Source organism: Rhipicephalus sanguineus, unplaced genomic scaffold, assembly GCF_013339695.2.
Source record: "Rhipicephalus sanguineus isolate Rsan-2018 unplaced genomic scaffold, BIME_Rsan_1.4 Seq568, whole genome shotgun sequence".
NCBI classification, from domain to species: domain Eukaryota; kingdom Metazoa; phylum Arthropoda; class Arachnida; order Ixodida; family Ixodidae; genus Rhipicephalus; species Rhipicephalus sanguineus.
Genome location: NW_023615527.1, coordinates 373,894 through 387,728, shown reverse-complemented (window position 1 = coordinate 387,728; position 13,835 = coordinate 373,894).

Below are 13,835 nucleotides of genomic sequence, written 5' to 3'. Positions count from 1 at the left end.
TGCACGGAGCAGCTACATACACACTGCGGGTCCTTAGCGTTTCCGCGAGCAAATATGTGCACTTGTCTGTGAGCTTTTCTTGTGACGGTATGCTACCAGACCTTCGTATGTTGCACCGTCATCCTAACGAGAAGGGTTCGACGCCGAACTGTGTGCAGGCATATCAGGTGTTCCAGCACACAAGGCTAACAACCAAGTAAAAGAGACCTAGTGACTTTCCTTCGAAATTAAATTAAATTTCCCTGGGTTCGGCACTACTTTCAGCACGAAATGTATTAAAAGGACGGGGGACGAAATGTATCAAAAGGACATCGGGGGCACACTTTGGAAGTACGGTGCAAACCGTGCGGTCGTCTCATCTTCCTCTTCAGTGGCGTAGCCAAAAGGGGGAGGGGGAGTACAACCCCCTTCCCACCACATTGTTACTTTTTGTATCTATATATACGTGGTCACATACAAACACAGACACAAACAAACATAACGAAAAGTCGGGCCTTCCATTCTGATGAGAGTGCCAATACAACGTGACTATGTGCTCCAGTTCTCGTTCTCATGTTTACCCCTCCTCTTGGACATGACAACGTTATCTTCTTTATGCTTACGGGAGATTGAATCCCTCTATTCTCATTAGTTTCACTACTCAATAATCTGCCTTGTAGTAAGTACGATGCCAGAAAATTAAGTATGGGCTCGAGACATGACCGAGTGAAATGTGTAAGGCATCGTGCGCTAACCAATCGCGCCGTTGGTGGGGAGGCAGGCTGTGCTTTTACTACAGTATCAATATCGAACAGTCGTGCAACTAGGGATTTATAAGTCCCAAAAGGACCTCTTCACAAGTGCTTTACCAAAGCAGAAGAGGTTACGGGGAGACAACTCCGAACCAGTACTCTCCCAAATCCGGTCAGAATGCACCACATCAACTCATATAACGAAAGAAGGGCGATTGATCGAAGGCTAGTTCGTCATGCCAGACCCAACTTAATGGAACCAGCGGACAATGTAGCTAAGGAAGGTATAGGGTACATTATTTGTATGTTTTCACTGTTGTATAGTAGTTATGACATAAGTGGAAAGGAATTAAAGTGAATGAAAAATCAACTTGCCGCAGTTAGAGACCGAACCTACAACCGTCGGGTAACGTGTCCGACTATCTACCAATTTCAGCTACAGCGGTGGTCGCTTTCCCATCCATTTTATTGGGTATTTATATTTTATGCAATCCTGGGGGTGTTGGCCAGCGCCACTCGCAGCCGTGACGGGGAGTGTGGAACACTCTTTTTGTCGTCAGCTGGCGTCAGCTTTTACAGAAGGTCTAGGTATGTCCCGTGTACCATACTGAGCTTCATGGTCTGTTGGTGTCAAACCATAGAAAATTCAAGCCAGACTGCTCTAAATATGGTCAGAGAGCCAAAACGAAACACGTTATTTGGGAATGCCCGGCAGGCCCACCAACCAAAACAGTCCATAAGCTTGTAGTCTCGCAAAAGTGTGAGACCGTGCTGGCCACTTCTGCTCCGGACGTACAAGTCCGGGTCACGGCAAGAGCCCAGGAGGTCGCCCCCAGCACCGGATGAGGGCCATCTGGTGGGCTCGCAGAACTCGCCACTCCCAGTACCGATATCAAAGTTTTGTACTACGCTCAAACCACTTTTTCGACGAGTCGTTTGTGACACTTCTTCAATAGCTCTGTGTGTTCTGAATACCATTCAGTTCGCTACAATACCGTACCGCTTAGGAATATTACTGAAGTGTTTGAAGCTGTTTGTTCCAGTGATTGCTATTCGGACTTCACAGCTCTTCATTTTGTATTAGGAACACTTTTCTGTGGTTCAGTGGTTACGACATTCTCACGCTGACCATGCTGTCGAGGGTTCGATTCCAGGTCGCAGCGGATATTGCAGAGTGAGCCTATACATGGATGTGGCCTACGTTCTAATAAGACATAATTCGATGCGTTTCTATATAGCAATTCTCGAAGTCCTTTCCGAAACAGCGTGATCAGGCAACAGACCTCTTGACCACTCTATACCGCATTATATCAGATTTTCCTAGAAGCCATTTATGAACGACTATGTTCTTTACATATCTGCAAAATCGTTGGGGGATGCTGTCTGTAAGGCAGCTGCTTCGTCCGTTTTCAGGGCAACGTTCGCGCGTTGTTCCGGTAGCGCCGAGATTGTGTCTGGAGATAAGAAAACATCCCAAAAAACGCGTGCTCATGACCGAAAGCAGTTAGACGGTCGGCAGCCATAGCCATACGAAGGACCAGGCGAACTTCGTCTCAATTCAGTGCCTTATAAATGGCCGCCTCTTATCTGCTGACCACCCGTTGTGCGTGTACGGCTGCAAAACGTGGATCGTTACGAAATAACTGCCAGGAAACAAGACACCGGCGCCCCCATGCGGTGTTTTCCTTGCACGCGAGACAGACTGTAAGCCGCGAAACCGATTTCTCTAGCAAAGAGACGGAAAACCTTGAAGAACACCGGCGACCTCAATGACAAATAACCAGAGAACCTGAGCGCGAATCGGTAAACGCCGTAGATAAACGGGGATAGAAAAGACGGGAAAATAACTTGACAGTTTCTGCTTTCCTCGTTTCCCGTGTACGGACGGCTCTGGTGCAAGAGCCGGTGATTAATAACTCAAAAGACGAAGCGAATACGAAAGGAAACAAGCCGAAAAGACAGAAAAGGAAGAGCAAGATGCAGCAGACGACGCTGAGCACACGTCTGCTTCGAGCGAAGGGGCGGGCTTGTCTTGTCTCCAGGCTACGGCCGGAAGTGACTGACTGGCTGTTGCGTCGAAAAGACGAAGAAACTCAAACAATAAAAAAAAAGGTGTTTTCCGCTAAGAGAGGCAGGCGATCAACAGATGCAGACAACAACCTTTCCGCGCCTTCTCGCAAATACCTTATGTGTTTTTGTGTGTTTTTTCTTGGACGCCACTCCCAGTGCGAAAAGTGCAGCGCGTTTTGGTTTGAGGTGCTTGCGTTTATGCGTGTTTGTGCGACCTGGGTATATGCGTAATTTTTTTTTCTTTCCTAATGCTTGTACAGCCAGGTCGCGGCTCTAAGAAACTGAATAAACAATCACGGGAAAAGCAACCGCAAAAAAAAAAAAAAACGGCGTGATTGAGCTTTTTGGGTGTGAACTAGCTATAGGCTCGGCTCGGCTACGGTCGCCGTTGCTTCTCGGTCCTGCTGGCGGAAAAATGGAGCTCACATGCGCGGTGACGCCGGCGTGGAGCAAAGGCGTCGGCAGCTAGCAAGAAACTGCGGGCGAGGCACTCTTAGCTGCGTACGGCTAGGGGCAGCGTAGCGGTCACCACGCCTACAAGGGAAGGACGCGAAACGGTCAAGCGTATGCGGCGTTAACGGGAATATTTTCCGGGGAGGCAGAAGGCAAGGAAAGAAGCAAGAAAAGAAGCGTTTCGGCTAGAAGCACGCCGCAGTGCAGTTTGAATTATGCGTTTCCTGCGAGAAGCAGGTATAGAAAAGAAAAAAAAGAAGGCACGGTGCAAGTGCGGTTTGGCTTGTTTCCGCATGGCAGGCTTTTCGCGATTGGTTGCCCCGTTAAAAGCAGACGGCGTAAACAGGAAGGAAGGAAGGAAACAGACGACATGCAGACGACACACACAACGACGAACTATATGCTTGTACTGGCTCATTATGTGGTTTTAATGTAATCAGTGAAGTTCCGTGCGTGACTGATTGATTTGTCAGTGATTGCGCAAGGCAGCGTGACTTCTGAGATAAGGTACGGTGGGCGTGGGGAAGGGGCAAAGGAAACGAGAAAGCCACCAATTGGTTGCCTTCATGAATAATTAAACACGTCGTCGTGGAGTTGCGCGAACGCGCGCGACAATGAGGTCATTCCGCGCAAGTGACTCGTTACGCACGGCGGCGTTCTTTTACAACGAAAAGAAACGTAATAAAAATGGAAGCCGTTTGCTTTGCCTTATTGTCCAAGGGCAAGATCCTGCGCACGCACTTGTACAACTAAACCTTAGAGAGACACGGAGAGAGAGAGAAGAGAGAGGAGAGAGAGAAGTAAGTCTGTTTTTGTAAATTGTAATTGGTTGCAACCGAGGTCACAAATAAGCGCAGGAAATTCAGAAAGTTGCTGGTGATATTCGACAGATAACAGGCACAGCCAAGCCCACTTAAAATGCCTACGGAACCAAGAAAGCACGGAACTCTGCTGACAATTTCAAAGTAAACCATTAGCGCTTTGCTAATTCAGTAAGTGCCAAATACGAAAAAAATATCTCCGAATTCAGTACATATAAGCGCATGCGATGCGCATTTTGCTTACCTTGTATCAGGAACCCACATCGAGTCTTAAGCAGCATCTACTATTCCTAGCTGGAATGGCGGGCGCAGTTTCGATATTTAACTATGTGAATGGTTTAAAAATGCAGAAAAGGGCCGGCAATGTTAGCATAGTCGGTGTAAGGAAAAGGATGGTTTGAGGAAGCGCACCTTTTAATGTTTAACTGTAACCAGAGTAAAATTTTAATGGGGTGCTCACACGAAAATTTTCAGTTGTCTTTTTTTCTCTGTCAAATGAATGGCCAATCCCTCAAGAGCCTAGAAAGTGTCCTGGGAAGTGTGAGTGTGCCCTAAAAATCATTTGCAACATGTTTTCAAAAGCTAGTTTTGGTTCCTAGTGTACTCTGACGTCACGACATAGCATGACTTTCTCGTCACGTGCTCGCGCATGGTATCGTGACGTTTCCACGGCCGATCCGCTCCGTCGGTGACGCACAAGCGGCCATTTTGTCTCTTTTGGCTCCTGATGTCGTCACAGCTAGCCATACTGGAGCGTGAAGTCACTAGAACTGATAGTGTAGCCTGACGTCACGCTCGCTAGTACCGATGTTAGTAGGTGCGCAGCGCGAAAATTGACTTTAGATCAGAGTTGCCAGACGCTACCGAGCTAACAAGCAAATAATCATCACAAAGGAAGCCCCAAGAAAGCGGTGCGACTTTCGCGAAGAAGCCCAAAATAAGCGGAAGTTCAATGAATCTTCCCATTCTGGAAAATATCTTTAATTATAATAAAAAATGTCACTCAAATACGAAGGAGAGTTGAAGAAATCACTTTAATAATTTTGTACAGCGAAAATATGCGCAACTATGAACGAAAGCACATATTTACTCTTTAACATTGTCTCCAAGGTAGTCTCCATTCGGTCGAATGCACGTTCGCCAGTGCATGATTAACGTTACTTGTTGACTGCAGCAACGTATGTTTGACTTGAACACTCAACTACTCAAAGTCATCGACAAACGCGCTATTAATGAACGTGATGATCGCCAAAATAACTATATTTGCTGGAAAAAATGCAAATAAGCCCAAAAACGCCACGAGAAACTCGGCAAAAAAAAAAAAAAAAACGGACGCCCGAATCCGCTTATTATAAGCGGAACAGGCAAGCCTGCTTTAGATATCAAGATAAAATATCTTTCAATTTCCTGAGCTTCAAACTTACTCAGACCAGTCCCCGTATAAGGAGTCAAGTAGGCGGAGGAAACAGATGCATCGATGCTTAAGTTTACCTTAATTTTCCACTGAACCAACACTTCCTCCTTGAGTTGAAACAACTCCGTCGATGCCTTAGGTGCTCCTGCGAAAACTTTGTTCTGTTTCAAATCACGCGAGAAAGAAAGTAACGAAAAACCAGTGGAAACTGGGCAGCCTAGAGGCACACGGCATCGACTGTCATGGTCCCGTTCTTGTGGGAAACCTGTTCGCAGAGGAAGAATTATACAAAAAATAAAGCGAAAAAAGAAATGTGCAAAGCAAAAGACTTCATTTTTTTTTTTCAGGACTGATTCAAACCATGTTTGGGCTTCGGGTGACATTCGTAGTTGTCGAGGTTTACACGGTGGGCACCCCGAGGGCTAGCAACTAAACAGATCTGTTTTCCGCTCCGATCCATCAAATTGAGGAAATTGCTTTCTTTTGATTGTTTCTATTTCGTACTATCATTCAAGATCGATGGCTTCATCGATCATTTAAGAGTATCAGACGCGTATGCTTCTTTTATTGAGCGTAATTGCTTCATAGATTTTTAGAATTTCTTCTAACGCTATTTCCGCGAACTTTTGCGTGAGACAAGATAGGACACGGTGTCGACAGGAAGACACGATTGTCATACACCTAAGATTTTCTTTTCGCCTTACACGAGCATAGCTTGGTCAGCTATTCGCAAACGAGAACTATGAGATGAATAGCTAATCACATGTAAAAAGTTTCACTGGAGTGGAGATAAAACCAGTTGAGTCTCATTAGAATTCATTAGCGCAGAGCATGAGACCTGAGCTTATTAACACTTTCGAATGTTCTCTTGTTGCCGTTGTCGTCAGCAGCATTTTTTCGTAGCTGCGCTGATTAAGGCGCGTTGAACGTTCAATTGTAGCGCGACATCTCAAGCACAGTGCTAAAGGGCCCCTAAACCCCTCCGAATTGAAAGTTGAAAGACGAGAGAGCGGTTTCTTTCTTTGCTTTTAATGCGGTGTGTAATGCGGTGCGTTTGTAATGCTTTTAAGTGTAATGCTTTTAATGCGGTGTGTAATTTCATCCAAGCTACTAAACGTACACAGCTTTAATCCTGACGTCAACTATTCGTAAATAAAAATTCACTAAAATCTAACAAATGTATTCGAAAATTTTCTGATCAAGTTAATACGGCAGTCTGGTCTACTGCGAAAGCGCATATCAATGTCATTGCAGTATTTATTTGACATATTACCTAATATCTCCTTTTTATTATTCTTTTTTATGATTAAACATTCTGCAGATTAACTTCTAAATTTTAAGCTACCATTTCTTGGCCAATCCCCCGTAGTGGGTATGTGCCATACTGATGAAGGACAAACAAACAAACAAACAAACAAACAAACAAACAAACAAACAAACAAACAAACAAACAAACAAACAAACAAACAAACAAACAAACAAACAAACAAACAACAAACAAACAAACAGACACAAACAAACAAACAAACAAACAAACAAACAAACAAACAAACAAACAAACAAACAAACAAACAAACAAACAAACAAACAAACAAGCATTTTTGAAGGCCCTCAATATAGATGCCAAGAGCAAGAAAAGGCTGGCGACAGGCCAGAATGATGCACCTTTTGCCAGGAAAGACCCCTCTCCCTCTCTCCCTACAAGTCCAGCCATCGCCATTACGCCCATGCAACAAAGGACGGCACCAATGAAAGCACAAGGATGGTGTTAATCTTGTCGCAAATTATTGCTACATCGTTAATTCACTGCCAATTAGACGTCTTTTGCAAGCCAATTTAAGCCCAAACTTTACTCCTCAATGCCTACGATGGTAGCCTATATCAGAGGCGTAGCCAGAAATTTTTTTCGGGGGGGGGGGGGGTTTCAACCATACTTTATGTATGTGCGTGCGTGTGTTTGTATGTGTGCGCGTATATACACGCAAACAAAACTGAAAAATTTCGGGGGGGGGGTTGAACCCCCCCCCTTGGCTACGCCTCTGGCCTATATATTTTAGCCGCAATATGGGTTGGAAGTATTTTAGTGACATGAGCACATTGGCAAAAAATTGTTCGAGCTGGCCCGGCCATATTGTCGGTAGCAAAAGACTGCGTTTTTTTTTCTGTTTCAGTTAAAGTGGGCTTGGCTCTTTCAGAAAAAAAAAAAAAAAACGCCACAAATCTTCTAAGAACTTCTTATTGGCTGAAATCATCCTGAAGGTAACGATGAGCGGCATATCAGAGTAAAGACAGCCACGAATGTTCAAGGGCGTGCCCTCTGCAGGCATCTCTGTAGAAATAAGAAAGAACGTTGTAGAACACAGGCATAGGCAGGGGAGGGGGGTTGGGAGGTTCAACCTCCCCCCCCCCCGCCAAAATTTTGCAATTTTGCTTGCACACACACACACACACACACCACACACACACACCAACACACACACACACACACATATATATATATTATATTATTATATATATATATATATAATATATATATATATATATATAATACAAACGCACGCACGAACATACATAAGGTATGGTTGACTCCCGCCCCCCCCCCCCCCACCCCCGCCGAAAAAAATTTCTGTCTACGCCCCTGTTGTGGAACACTATGTGCCAAAGGGAAGATGTCTGTTTCGTGGTGGCGTGGAAACACTTCGCGGAAGCGAACCACGCAAAGGGGTCGCTGAACGTTGCCGTTTGGATGCTCAATAGCGCGACCATTCGCTTGCGTATGGGCAACCAGGCCCCAATCTGTACAGGTGCGCCATCTTGAAGGTGTGCTATTCTGAAGCTGTGCCAATGCAGCTGTTCCCCTCATATATGTATTGTCATCGGCGTGCTCAGTGTTCTCCAACAGTGGCGGCGAAGTTTTACCACAACACCCCACCCTCCTCTTCCCGATCCCCTCCCACTGAGGCCCTTACGATCAGAACACAGTTCAAAGACGAGGTATTAGAAGTGGCAGACCCCCCCCCCCCTCCCCACCTCTTCTTTCGCACGCCTATGTCTCTAGTTGTGCAGGCGTGGGAAAAAGGCGCGGCTGCGTTCGCGTAACCTCGAATGACAAAAACAAAAGTGCAACCATAATCATCGGCCGCTATGGAATGCCTAACGATGGGCTGTACAGCACCCAAGAAAAGAAAGCGGGACGTTTCGTCTGGGTCCCCTTCCTGCATGCATGCGCCACACGTCGCCACAGTAGCGTCAGTAATGAACTTGAACTCTTCAATGTCGACCGCGTCTTCGTCTTCGGCTTCCGGAACTGCGACAACCACGTGATCAGTTTATTGTCCGTCCGCGTCCAAGACCGCCGCTTGTTTCCCGACCGCTGTCGTATTGTCTGTCCGGCGACCGAGGGAAAGGTGAGGGCGAAAACGCTTTTGAAAAGCCACGCACGGTGAGGTTCTCACACGTATACGTGCGGTGTGCCAGTCACGATGAAAAGGCTTGCATCATAAACAGCTCTGTCGGTCGAGAGCACGCATGCGCGAAGCCGCAGGAAGAAGCGAAGAACGTATAGGGCGAGGATTTTCGAGTACGGCAGTCAAGGTCATCCTCGCCGCAAGAGGGATCCTTTGTGACAGGTCAACAGTCGGCTCCGTGCGCGCTTTGCCTTTTGTTTGAAGAGTGCACAAAACGCAATGCTCGGCGGCTTCTGTTTCGGTTCGGCCGACCGGCTAATAAGGGTTCTTTCACGCGAGACAGAAGCTAGGTGGGTTGTCGTTGACACAGGACGGTGTAGCTCGTTCGGGTCGTTTTCTCTTGCTGTTCTGGGCCGCGGAGGTCTTCATTTGGAAGCGCGAACAGCCCTGCAGGTCGGGCACAAAGCCTTCGCTTGTTTTCCGCTGAACCCAGAACGCAGATAAGCCTGTATTCGTGTGGAGTTCTTTCAGGAGAAAGATATTTTCCGGTACGCACTCCACTGACGCCCTGAATGCGAGAGCATCCAAGTGACTGACCTCAATAAAGGGGGAGTTAGGGGGGTCCTGACGACCCTCGTGTTCAGGTTGGGGGAGGGAGGACACATCGTGCAAGTGTCCCCCCTCCCCCCTCAACCCCCTCGTTCCTTGAGATTTATTTTTGAAACATCATATTTCAATTTTTTGACAGGTATAATAGCTCTTTGAAGTTTTTCTGAACACCTGTTTATTTTGTAGTACATGAACACGTGTGTTTTAAAAGAGATTTCAAAAAAGAGACTGTTTCTTGAAGTGAATAACCTCAAGATCGTTTTGTCCACTTTCAAGGGATAAAATGGAATCCTGAAGCCGTAGAAAAATGCCGTGGTACAGCCTAGATCGTCATAAATGAATGACTGAAATAACTTTTCTACGAATCAGTATCGGTTTGATAAGCGCATAAGGCGACGACAGAGAAGAGGCCTGACACACACGAGCGCTGTGTGTGTCATGCCAAACCAACAAGCCCAAACCCCAGTATCGGTTCCATCTTTGAATGACGTCATGAAGGTAAAGGCAGTCACGTGCGTCGATCGGGATATGTTGGCGCTAGCTGTGGCTCACTCGGCCGCCTGCTGTTCATCTGGACGTTAGGTGACCTGATGCGTGTTAGTGTCGGCAGTTGTGCGAGTTGCGCGAAACTGTGTAGTGCGGCGATCGAGCTTCGAATGCGTAGAACCGAAGCAGTCAGTTCTTGGAAGTGGACGGCTAGTGGCTTCGGATGACCGATTGCAGTAAGTGAGATCCTTTCTACTTGCGTAGCAATGATGGAATAGCTCTGTAATGAAAGGAAATTACTGTGTTATTCTCATTAAAAGTAACAGACTGGATTCCAAGAGAAGGCGAACGCGTGAAGCGGAGGCAGAAAGTTGGATGGGCAGTTCAGATTGCGAAGCTTGCGGCGATAAGGTGGCCCCACAAGCACAAGGCAGGGTTGAAAGGCGAAACATGGGAGAGGCCTTTGCTCTGCATGGGGCGTATTCATGTTGCTGCTGATGAGGATGACAGAAAATAATGACCCCGTGGAACTTATCGTCGCCGACGCTCACGCGTTGAGCGCACGTTTGATGCGAAGCACTTGTACTGCTGGGAGCATTATTTAGAATATCTGCATTTGCCGAGTGAATGACTCGTTTAAGAATGTTTGTGTTTTGAAGCAACATCACGAAAGTGAGTATAGAATTGGCCGTCCTCGGTTAACGGCTGGGTTCTCAAACTTAAGCAAGAGAAACCGTGACTCTCGTTGATCGCGAAGATCACGAATACGTCACACGATCGGCAATTTTTCGAAGGAGCCCAAACAGTGGTAATCCCTTTCTCCAGATGTGGAGCAGATTCTTTTTAAGCGAAGCTTTTATAACTCGCAGATTTCGGCTTACAGAAATGCGGCACTTGAAGGTGCGCCAGTGACACGCGTATTGGTATGCGCAGTTTTCTAATAATCCATGCTCTTTCAGGGGGATCGTGGGCTTGCCGGTGACCAGCCGTTTCTGATAGGGCAATCTTATCTTTTATTGAGGTCACGTGTCATTTCTACGTTGCCACGTTTTATTGTTGCCTGGATATGAACGCATGACCATCGTTGTTTCTTGTAGCAACTGAAATGTTGAGCTCTAAGCACGGATGCAGGTCCGACTCCCGGCATGGAGGGAGGAAACAGTTAGGAGGCAGCAGAAAGGAAGAAAGGAAGGAAGGAAGGAAGAAAGTGAGTGAGTAAGCAAGCGAACGAGCAAGCAAGCGAGGCAAGCACGCAAAGTAAGCGTGGCCGCTCTATATTCAATCTTTGGCGAACACCAACAAGCGCTAAACATCCTCTGGCCTATGAAATAGCTACAAAAGAAAATTCCCGGTCTTTTCAAGGTGTATGACATGCGAACAGGTCAGTCGCTTTAGCCGCATTCCACGACGTCAAAAACAAACCAAAGTGCGCAGACGCGTCTCCAGACGCGGCCTGTCACGTGACTCACCAGACACGCGTCTGCGCTGCAGACGAACGAGATCCTTCAACTCCACGGGGCCAAATCTGTCCTCGCCAACAAGCCACGTTTTGATCCGCATACGATGAATTGCGCCTCAAGGTCGTCGGTGCGTGTCACGGTGCTGCCGGTGTGTTCCCAGAACGCGTTCAGGCGTGGGAGGCCAAACAAGCTCTTGCCACTGATTTTGTTTCACGGTTCTTATGTAGCCGGCTGCTCTCTTCGGAGATCCCAGGAATGAGTGAGGCATTGGCCGTCGCGTTGACATGCGTGGCAGCTAGTTATTGATGAGTATTTCGACGTATGGTGGTGTCAGTTTGGGAGGCTTCGTGTAATTGCCTCCTGCAAGCCGAATGAATGCCTTGAAATGGAAAGCTGCTTTACCGGGAGGCACTTCGTGACCCTTGTGAGGAGGCGAAGAGGGTTTGGGTGTTATCAATTGTGTGACTGTGCCGTTTTTTTAGAGTGCTTTTAATCGCTCTCAGGTACATCTTTAACGTGGCAGCGCTGTGAACTTCAGTGCAATAGCTTAGTGGCAACTTTTTCAACGGAAGAGACTCGACTTCATGGACTTCATGGATGATCGCTTATGATATGCTTACGCGACCACCGAAAGTGTTAGCTAGCGCCACCATATGGCGGCGAATGTTTAACATTTGTCCCAGCTGGCGTCATGTAGCACGTGACGTGAGATCTATCTATCTATCTATCTATCTATCTATCTATCTATCTATCTATCTATCTATCTATCTATCTATCTATCTATCTATCTATCTATCTATCTATCTATCTATCTATCTATCTATCTATCTATCTATCTATCTATCTATCTATCTATATCTATCTATCTATCTATCTATCTATCTATCTATCTATCTATCTATCTATCTATCTATCTATCTATCTATCTATCTATCCTATCTATCTATCTATCTATCTATCTATCTATCTATCTATCTATCTATCTATCTATCTATCTATCTATCTATTCACTGATTCATTGATTCATTGATTAACTGGTTCACTGATTCATTCATTCATGTACCAATATTGTACCATGTCTTTTACGTATTAGTATCATTTTTATTTGTTTCCTAATTCAGCTTAAAAAATATATAAGGTATACTCCCTAGTTTCTTCTTTGAGCTTTGCCATTCATCTCTCCTTGACCATTCATCGGTCCCATGTATGGCCTTGAACCGAGACGTTTACGAATGGGTCCAGCCTTGAACTCCAGTTCCGTCCCTTTTGTGCGGAAATCCGGCTCACCCGGAGCGTGGTGTTACGTACCACAGCGCCGTCGCTCTTATAGTAGTTGGCAGCGCTGTAGTCGTCACAGCCGGTGACCACAGCTTAGCGTGCGTGTACTACACGGCTGGGTTGCCGGGCGTTCAACCGTGCGCCGGGTTCCGACGAATTTCGCTCTCAGCACCAAAGAGACCCGGCGAGTCCCGTATGCATGTAGCGTGCGTGTCCGCGTCGTGATGTACGGTGCAGCTGCTCCCGCAATGGAGGAACAGTCCGCGCGTTTTCACAACTAGAGACGATGCCAGCTACGCAGATTAGACAGTTTTGTTGCGGAAGAAAGCAAGGCGTGCTGATATAGACCCTGGAAACGAAGGCCGGGTGACACGTATGTCTTAGAACACGAATAGGGAATGTGTGCAGGAAATGAGGTTTTACACTAGCGGAAGTTAATTGGCAGGTATTCATTCAGAAGCGAGGTAAGGCTTGAAAATTCAGACACCGGAGAAGAGAAAAGGGCCCGACAATACAAACAACGGCGTTCGCGTTGCCTGATTTTCTTCTGTCCGTGTTTAAACGCCTTGCCTTCTGTCATGTCCACTAAACAACGTTTCTCACCTCGCTGCGCTGTGACATGGATAAGCATATGCAGAGACTTGTCATGGCTAAATTACCGACGTGTTGGGCGCTTCCGTGGGGTCGGCGTAAACAGCCCGCAGCTATTGGTAACCATTGGCGTAGCCAGAGAGAGAGGGGGGGGACGACGATTACTCCCTCCCCCCCCCCCCGAAAACGTTCAATTTTGCATGTGTAGACATACATGGTCCCATACAAACGCACGCCAATCATAATGTATGGTAGAAAGCCCCCCCCCCTTCCCCCCCTCCCCCCAACACACACAAAAGTTTCTGGCTACGCCCCTCTTGGTAACGCAGGTTTTTGAAAGGCCGCTAAACAACTGAGTTCGAACACAAGAAAGAGTGGTTTCCTATTTCCTATAAAAACGCGAGGACAATGTCAGCACTAAGCGTTGAGCATATATCAGGATTTCGTGCTTTTCGGCTGCCCGCTCTTGACTCCGCTTGAGCAGTCGAAGACGCACAAAACAAAGTGTAATCAGT